This window comes from Staurois parvus, unplaced genomic scaffold, assembly GCF_062004578.1.
Source record: "Staurois parvus isolate SC_StPar_1 unplaced genomic scaffold, SC_StPar_1.0 ptg000198l, whole genome shotgun sequence".
NCBI classification, from domain to species: Eukaryota; Metazoa; Chordata; class Amphibia; order Anura; family Ranidae; genus Staurois; species Staurois parvus.
In genome coordinates this window covers 7,575,001-7,584,111 of record NW_028317994.1, presented here as the reverse complement: position 1 = coordinate 7,584,111, position 9,111 = coordinate 7,575,001, and the positions used below count along the sequence as shown (strand labels likewise).

Sequence of the window (9,111 nt, the reverse complement as noted above, 5' to 3'; positions counted from 1 at the left end):
GCATCTTTTGCAATTACGGCATCTACTGTAGTCAATGGCAATAAAAGATAATGCTGGGAAAAAAATGTCACTAGAGTGCTGTAGTGCACATAGAAACAACATTCAATCATATATCAGGATCAAAAGGAAACATTTTCATCTCTGTGTTCACAAATAGCACACTCATTTACCATGGGTTCACACCTAAGCGGTTTCTGCAGCATTTTGATGAAATGCATTACAGTCCATTCAACATGATTTCCTATGGGACACATTCGCATTTCAGCATTTTCACCCGGTGCGTTTTTTGGAAAGGGCCAGGGACTTTTTTGAACGCAAAAAAATGTGTTTTTGGTTCTATAGACTTCAATGGAAACACTGCAGAAAAGCATGTAGTGCATTTTTGATGCATTTTGAATTTTGCATTTTAAATCTGCCTAGCAATAAGAAAAATTAACCCCCCCCCCACACACACTTGCAAAATGCATCAAAAACGTAAGTGCAAAAATGCAATGCAGTAACGGGTCATACGCAAACTGCATAGGTGTAAGCCTAGCCTTAGTAGAAAACAGAAACACTTTTGCTCATTCAAAAGAAAATGCAGGCCTCATGCACACCGGATGTTTTTTCAGATGCTCCTAGGGGCATCAGGTGTCGTTGTTTTTTTACTGCCTCTAAGCTCCCCTGCATGTTATCCTATGTGTTCATACACACATAGGATTTTTAGCAGCGTTTTGTTGGCAGAAGGGTTTAGTGGAAGAAAAAAAACATTGCCAGGGTGTCCTGGAGTAGCAGCATTTCGGTTGAAAAAACGCCTGACGCGCTTAAACTCATCTAAACGTGCCTAAATGCATTCTTATGCTAAATAAATTATTCTGGAAAATGAAATGAACTATTACCCAAACACTTGATGCAGATAAATACGTGTAAACGCGGTACACACTTTTTTTTGGGGCCAAAACGCTGTTGGCTTCTAGGGGAGATAAAAATGATTGTCAGTGTGCATGAGGCCTTATTTATAAGGGAGGCATAGACTGAAACTAGAGAAATTTGTAAGGGCCAAATGTACTAGAAGGTTGTAGGTCTAAAGCAGTCTGTTCCTCTAGCATGGTGACATTTGGGAACTAATTAACCCTAGGTTCACATCTGTGTGGGTGATGCTGCTGCGGATCCGCATGAAAATCTGTGCAGCCGCACCACCCGCACAGAGAAATCCGGACCCGTGGGCGGATGCCATTACTTCTAATGGCATGCTGCCTGCACTGGAAAATGCACCTGTACTGGGAACAAGGGGCAGACTGACAACTCATGGGGCCACCGGGCAATAGGGGATCATGGGGCCCCTGTGTCCTTGCCCAAACTCAAAAAAGCCTATGAAAAAGGTACCAGGGGCATCTCATGGGGCCCCCTAATGACCCCGGGCCCTCGGGCAGTGCCCGAGTTTCCAAATGGGCAGTCCGCCCCTGCTGGGAACCGAGGTTCCCGTGCGGGCTGTGTTTTCCAAAGAAGTGCAGGGACTTCTTCCCTGCATGTCACGGGTCACGGAAGTCCATGCAAATGAAAAAGGCCCATGAAAAAGGCGGCCCGCGCAGCCGCATATATGTGAACAGGGGGTACATGGCAAAGTAGAAAATTTGCCATTTAAGTGACTCATTTTATTCCCCCTACAGCCCTGGTTACAGACATACAATAAAAAGACTGCATGGTGCATCTTTAATGCACTTTCATCAAAACACACATTATATAGCATTCTATGGTAGTGCAACGCGCCTAAAAAGCTCCATGTAGATGTGAGCCAGCCCTAAACTCATTTCATTCCCCCTCCTTCTAATGTCCTTTTCATTCAATAAAAAAAAACCTATGTGCGGCACGTTCGTCAAAAATGTGCATTATATAGAGTTCTATGGTAGCGCAACGTGGCTAAAATGCACCATATAGACATGAGCCAGCCTTAGCTATGTGTATTTGAATATGTGGGTTTCACCATACTTCAGAAATGAATAAAGCCTGGCACAGGGATCTGACTTATTAAAGCTTGCATCTTAAATAACTCAAGTTAGCCAATAAAGGGTATGATTTCATCTTTCTGCGTTAGTCGATCGCTAACACTCTTCTACTGCTACGGCTGAGCAGGGAATGCTTATCACCAACCTTATATTTTATTACTGCTAGCAAAAGTGAGCCCCTTTGTTGAATGTGACACATAAGGAAGTGCCTGTCATTGCAGTGGCGGCGAGTGCAGAAGTGTGCATTGATATGAATTTATTCTCCGTGAAGCGAAAGCCAAGAATTTCAATGAAATATTTCCATGTATATTAAGAAATATTCTACATAGTTAATAGTTAAAGTAAACTAAACCCAAGAACAAAAATGTAATATATTGTAGCCTACCAGTCCTTAGATAAGGTGACTGCATTCTTTTTCTTTTTTTCTGGCCAAGTACATTTTTTGCAAAAATAGAAAAATATCTGTTGAAGGGGTACTTGTACCTTCCTAAGCACTGCACTGAAATCTCAAACAATGTCATAGCATTTCCAGCTATCCTCTGTGAACTACAAGACCCCATTCTTTTTATGTATAGGAGATAACGAGAGGGGGAGCTGTTCTGTAGTCCTGTCCTAGGGTGACAATGCTGAGACTCTATAGACACAATACAGTAAGTGAACATTTTCACCTTAGGACAGGAAGCATTTTACTGGCAGGATCACCAGGTGGATATAAAGAAAAATATACAGTACATGGCTAATTCAGCCAGCACATTTAAGGTGTTACTAAACTCACAACAGTAAAATCAGTCTGTATATGCAGTAAAGCATGCTTGTTATACTCACTGTGGAACCTAAGGTGTTAATCCTCTGCATTGTGTAGAAAAGCTGTTTGATCCTGACTTCTCTGCCCCTCCTCTTGTTAAAATGACCACCTGATACAGATTGAATCCGTGGTCACATGCACATGCTCAGTTTGGTGTGTATCGCTAAAGAGGTTTTTTTTTTCTTGAGAGGTTGCATGTGATCAGCACATGGCTGATCAGCACTGTCCAGACAAAGGGTCAGAGGTTTCACATCCTTCTGGAGCAGAAAGAAAACTCCTCCTGCAAGCTTTAAAGAGTGCTCTGCTGAAGTCACAAGACTGCTCTAACTGCTGATGAGAAAAGGTATTTAGCAGTTTATATTTACTAAAATAATTGCATTTCCATGTTCTGTGTACTGTGGGAGACCAGATATAGTGAATGCAGGGTCCTGGGTTTAGTATCACTTTAAGGACCGCTAAGCTGTAATATAATACATTTCTGTTTTTGGATTTGGATACACTTAAAAGTATAACTAAAGGCAAAACTTTTTTTTTACATTTTAAATAGAGTGGGGAGGGACTAGAACATTTGTTTTTATTGCTGTCTATATTCACCCTCTCTGTTTATCCTGTTTACCATTATCATTGAAAGTAAAAAAAAACCCAAAATTTGGGATGTCCCCAAAAAAGTAATAGAGGGGAAATCTTCCAATGGGGACATTAGTTCTGGTGACCTGGGGGTCCCCCCAAAAATTCCCCTAATTTGCAGGGATTTTTTCTCACTTCCTGTTTGGCTATGGGACAGGAAGTGAAGGGAAATGTCTGCAATGGGCACAGAAGGCAAAAAAAAAAATCTAACGGGTTAAACTCTCCATTACTCTATCAAAAATGAAAAAAAAAACGTTTTGCCTATAGTTCTACTTTAACTCTCCTCTAGCCATGAACATTCGATACAACTTTAAGATAATTCTGCTAACCATTTCATGGCACAAACCTATTGCACATGGGTCATATTTTAAGCTGAGTAGTTTTTTTTCTACGCAGGTAAATCATTGTTTAAGGTAAAAAAGTTGCATATTTTACATTTGAGTGTTGTAATTAACGAATATACATGTGTATACACAGGTACATCCACGCGTTTCTGTGTAAGCTGTGTTTGTAGAGGAAGAAGAATATTGTTTTGCATGTACATTTATGCACCTGAATGTACAGTATGTGAGGTCTTTAGGGAACATAACAGGCTGGCCATACACTATACAATTTTCTTACAAATTTTTGTCTAATTTCTGCCCAATTTCCTTTAGATTTACCTTCAACTATATACTGCAAGGCAAATTTAAATATAGTGCAGCGCTAAAATATATCAAAGACAAAAGTGACAATTGTTGTATAAATTAGTTCGTAGCCGGTGTCAAAAAACATGAATCCTTATTCCAACCAGAAACTGGTGTTTGTGCAGTCAGAAGTGATAAGAATGCGCACTCACCAGAGCGCATAATCAAATGCGCATTTGTATATAAATATCCTGAAGTCACTAAGGATCATCAAGGTCTGGTCAGGAATGGAGATGAATCGCTTACTGAATACACCTGGATCTTGTAACCTCTGGTGTGTGATGAAGAAGTACCCGGGAACCTTTTAGGGATGGACAGGTCAGCTCACTGGGTGTATGGGAATCCTTACTGCGAGTCCTGCGAATCTGTGAAGTAATCCTCCCTGCAGAAGATTGCCCTCTATCTATCTTCTGCAGGAAGGATTACTTCACAGATTCACAGGACTCGCAGTAAGGATTCCCATACACCCGGTGAGCTGACCTGTCCATCCCTAAAAGGTCCCCGGTTACTTCGTCATCACACACCAGAGGTTACAAGATCCAGGCGTAGTCAGTGAGCGATTCATCTCCATTCCTGACCAGACCTTGATGATCCTTAGTGACTTCAGGATATTTATATACAAATGTGCATTTGATTATTCGCTCTGGTGAGTGCGCATTTTTATCACTTCTGACTGCACAAAAAAGGTACCAGCCTAATGCTGGCCATACATTATACAATTTTCTTGAGAATTTTGCTTTAGACTTACCAAAAACCATATAATAGGATGTCAAACCCAACCAGGGGTGGACTGCCCATTTGGAAACTCGGGCACTGCCTGAGGGCCCAGGGTCAGTAGGGGGCCCCATGAGATACCCCTGGTACCTTTTTCATAGGCTTTTTTGAGTTTGGGCAAGGACACAGGGGCCCCATGATCCCTTATTGCCCGGGGGCCCCATGAGTTGTCAGTCCGCCCCTGAACCCAACCAACACATTCAGCTGTATCCAATTAGGCAGGCCCTTGCACTACACAGTTGAAGGTAAATCTAAAGGAAATTGGGCAGAAATTGGACAGAAAATTGTATAGTGTATGGCCAGCCTAAGTGCTGAGGACTGTAAAGAGTGAATGAGCCATTTGCCTATCTGACTAGGCTGCCTGGAACTGCATGCAGGCGACCTATGTTACCGAATAGGGATTCAGTGGCTCTACGGACACATCCACACGTCCTAATTTGACAGGCGTGGAGGGGTGGGTGTGCGGCCCCGAAGGCACACTGTCTGCCAGCAAGATCCTGCGTAGAAACATCAGTAAATGATTACGTCCATGTGCAAGAGGCCTAAAGCCTACATTTTCTTTGACTCATGAAAGAATGACCTGCTGATTACCTGGTCCAGGGAAAGCATTTGTAGAGCAGATCAGTCTACAGAGAAGACAAAGTCAGGCCTGACACATAGTGCTCTTCTTGTGTAAGAAGAGCATAGTTTGGGGAATTCGAGGGGAGAAAAGCTGTAGACGGCCAGACTGCACGTTGTGCTCTTTTCAGAGGGGGGAAGCTCTCCTCCCTGCCCACCCTTTGCTGCCAGGCGAAGGGGAGGCAGAGCCTGGATCCTTGGCCAGCACTGCTCTCCTGAGCTCTTGGCATGGGGGACATAGAGGCAGGGGAGAGGAAGGGTTGAAGTTTGCTATCCACAAGAAGAGTTGTAGGGGGAGGGAAGGCCACTTGTTCGTCTCCCTGATTCAGAACGGCCACTACTGGGGTGAAGAGGCTGGGTAATGTAACCTCCATTTCTCCTTTGCACTCACTCTTCCATACAGGCTGTATTTAGGGAGATCGAAAGAGTCCTATGGTAGGCAAATGGGAGAAGCGGTGTTCTCGTCAAAGGCTAGATCTTATTAACTCCAAACGTGCCAGGACAAGGCTAAGGCTCCTAACCCTTGAGAACAAGAAATGGAGCAAGAAATGCTTTTTTTTTGTTTAATAAATGTAAACGCTTACTTTTCTAAGTACGCTTAGTCTGGGAACTAAAGTTTTAGCAGTTATGAACTGACTCAACAGCTGGCCTGCTCCTCGAATAACCCTTTGCAGTCCATTTATTGGTGCTGATTGCAGGCTGATTCATAGAACAGGTGGAGTTGCTGGAGCCAAGTGTCACTTGTATAGCCCTGTGTACAGGTAACATGACAAGTAGGACTGACTTGGCATGTATAGGAGAAAAAAAAAAATGCTCACTTCACAAAGCTTGACACACCAGGATAGGGATCCTTATTATTATTTTTTTAAACTGATAGTCATGTTTAGCAGAATCCAGTGAGATTTGAAAATCACACCCACATGGCTGAAAATAAAGATCCTTATCAGTGTGCTAAAGATTTGTCACCTGAGCTCTAAGGGCTCCTTTACATTGCAGCCCCTGCGTTCAGCGTATAAATCCGCATGCACGTTTACATTCATTTGTAATGCGTTGGCGGTGTAAGTAGTTTTCTTTTTTTTATTTGCATTTGCGGTACCTTCACATGTGCTCCAGTACATTTGAATGTTAAAAAATATGCAACTTGCTGTGTGTTTTCAGAGTGCCCAGGAAAACACTGCAATGGGGGTAAACTAGGCTCTTTCAAACGCAGTCATTTTATTTTTATTTATTTATTATTTATTACAGATACTTATATAACGCCGTCAATTTACACAGCACTTCACAAATATATATTGTACATTCACATCAGTCTTGCACAGGTGTAAAAGAGCCCAAAGACAATGCATTATGTCAAGTTTACAAGAAAAGCTATGATGTGACTTCCTATAGCAGAATGCACCATTGATTGTGGTACAAATGATTAGTACTCATGAATGCATATTTTGTAAGTGAATACTTGCCTGTATTTGGGGGCTCATAATTGTCCCTATAGGAACACTGTTTTGGTAGATAGCTGTGATGGCACAACACATAATAGGTTGCTGAGAGATGCAGGCAGCAAGGGGCAGTCAATGGGCATATCTTATATCCTAAAATCCTAAAGCTGTACACTTCAATATTAATTCTCATCACAACATAGATGATACATTTACTGTAGATACTGTTCAAGTTGATGCTCTTCAGTTTCTTTACACAATAGTAAAATTTGTATTTGTGACAGCACTGATAATACATATAATAGTGTGGTCTTAGTATTTATTTATTATCAGCTACTATTTCTATAATGAACATTTCCTAGAAAGGTATCATGCAGGCATATTAAGGTGTGCTTATTGTGTCTCTGAAACAAAATTATCCGGTTAAAGGAGTTCACTTGGTACCAAAGTATAAAGGGAAACATACAAAATTGCCTTGTTAGGCAACCTTTTGCCTCTAATGGAATGTATTATGTGTTGGGAAAAAAACACAGCAATGTATGGTGGAGAGACTGTAGATATGGCTTTTACTTCTTACATGTGCAGCATCCTTGCCCAGTAATCAACAGTGGAAAGTCGACTTTTATTGAAATGTCGGACTTTTGTGCAGAGAATAGCCTTTCAGCTGCAGAGAGGATAGCAGCAGGCTGATTTATCTGACGATGGGCAATGGAGATAATAATTCAGTATAGCAGCGTTCACATAGAAAGATATTGACTGAGCAGTCCTAATAATGGAACTAGTGACTAGCTGGGTAATTTACAGGTGACAGGGTGTATGCTTCATGGTCACAAGCAGCAGCAATCACATGGACGTCATTGTAAGATGTGGCTTTTTGCAATAGGGTTTACATTATATAATTGCATTGCATTTTAGAGGTATTGTTCTATGTATGCTTTGGAGAGTGGTGACACCAGCAAAGGGGACACACATCATGCAGACGACCACTGGCATAACTCTGGGATTTATACAATTATATGATCCATTATATAATAATAACACGATATAGAAACATATACTATTAGATTCAGTGCTACAGAAACATACACTGAGATATAATGCTACAGAAACGCATACAAATAGATGCAATGGTATAAAAACATATTTTAACAGATACAATGCTACAGATATATATAATAATAGATGCAATGCTATAAAACATCTTTTAATAGATACAATGCTACAGATATATCTACTAATAGATGCAATGGTATAAAAACATATTTTAACAGATACAATGCTACAGATATATATAATAATAGATGCAATGCTATACAACATATTTTAATAGATACAATGCTACAGATATATCTACTAATAGATAAAATGCTATAAAAACATATTTTAATAGATACAATGCTACATATATATCTACTAATAGATGCAATGCTATACAAACATATTTCAATAGATACAATGCTACATATATATCTACTAATAGATGCAATGCTATACAAACATATTTCAATAGATACAATGCTACATATATATCTACTAATAGATGCAATGCTATACAAACATATTTCAATAGATACAATGCTACATATATATCTACTAATAGATGCAATGCTATACAAACATATTTTAATAGATGCAATGCTACAGATATATATACTAATAGATGAAATGCTATAAAAACATATTTTAATAGATACAATGCTTCATATATATATACTAATAGATGCAATGCTATCAAACATATTTTAATAGATACAATGCTACAGAAACATATATAAATAGATACAATGCTCTAGAAACATATAATAATAGATACAGTCCTAAAGAAAATATACTGATGGATAAAATGTTAATGAAACATACATTCCATCAAATGTGGAAACAATGCTTTATATAGCGCTTTAGAAAAATATATAAATAGATAAAATACTATAAAAGCATATAGTAATCGATACAATGCTGTAGAAGCATTTAGTAATAGAGACCATGCTGTAGAAACATATATCAATTAATATAATCCTATAGCAGCATAAACGTATTGAGACAATGCTAAAGAAATATATAAAAGTAGATATAATGCTACACTAAAATATAATAATGGATGCAATGCTATAAAAGCATGTGCAATGAGAATTGTTAGAACAACATATACTCAAAGAGTCCATCAGGTGTGGAAACAGTGC

The 9,111-nt window shown here is 39.7% G+C and overlaps 1 long non-coding RNA gene across 3 annotated transcripts in view; it reads left to right on the top strand.

Annotated features, from left to right (window-relative positions):
* Positions 1-5,731: 5,731 nt before the first annotated feature.
* The window catches only part of LOC149461570 (uncharacterized), a 522,205-nt gene continuing 518,825 nt past the window's right edge, over positions 5,732-9,111 (top strand). For all 3 annotated transcript variants that reach the window (XR_016312818.1, XR_016312819.1, XR_016312820.1), the window contains exon 1: positions 5,732-5,853. This is a non-coding gene — a long non-coding RNA (uncharacterized LOC149461570). The remainder of the gene's footprint in view (positions 5,854-9,111) is intronic.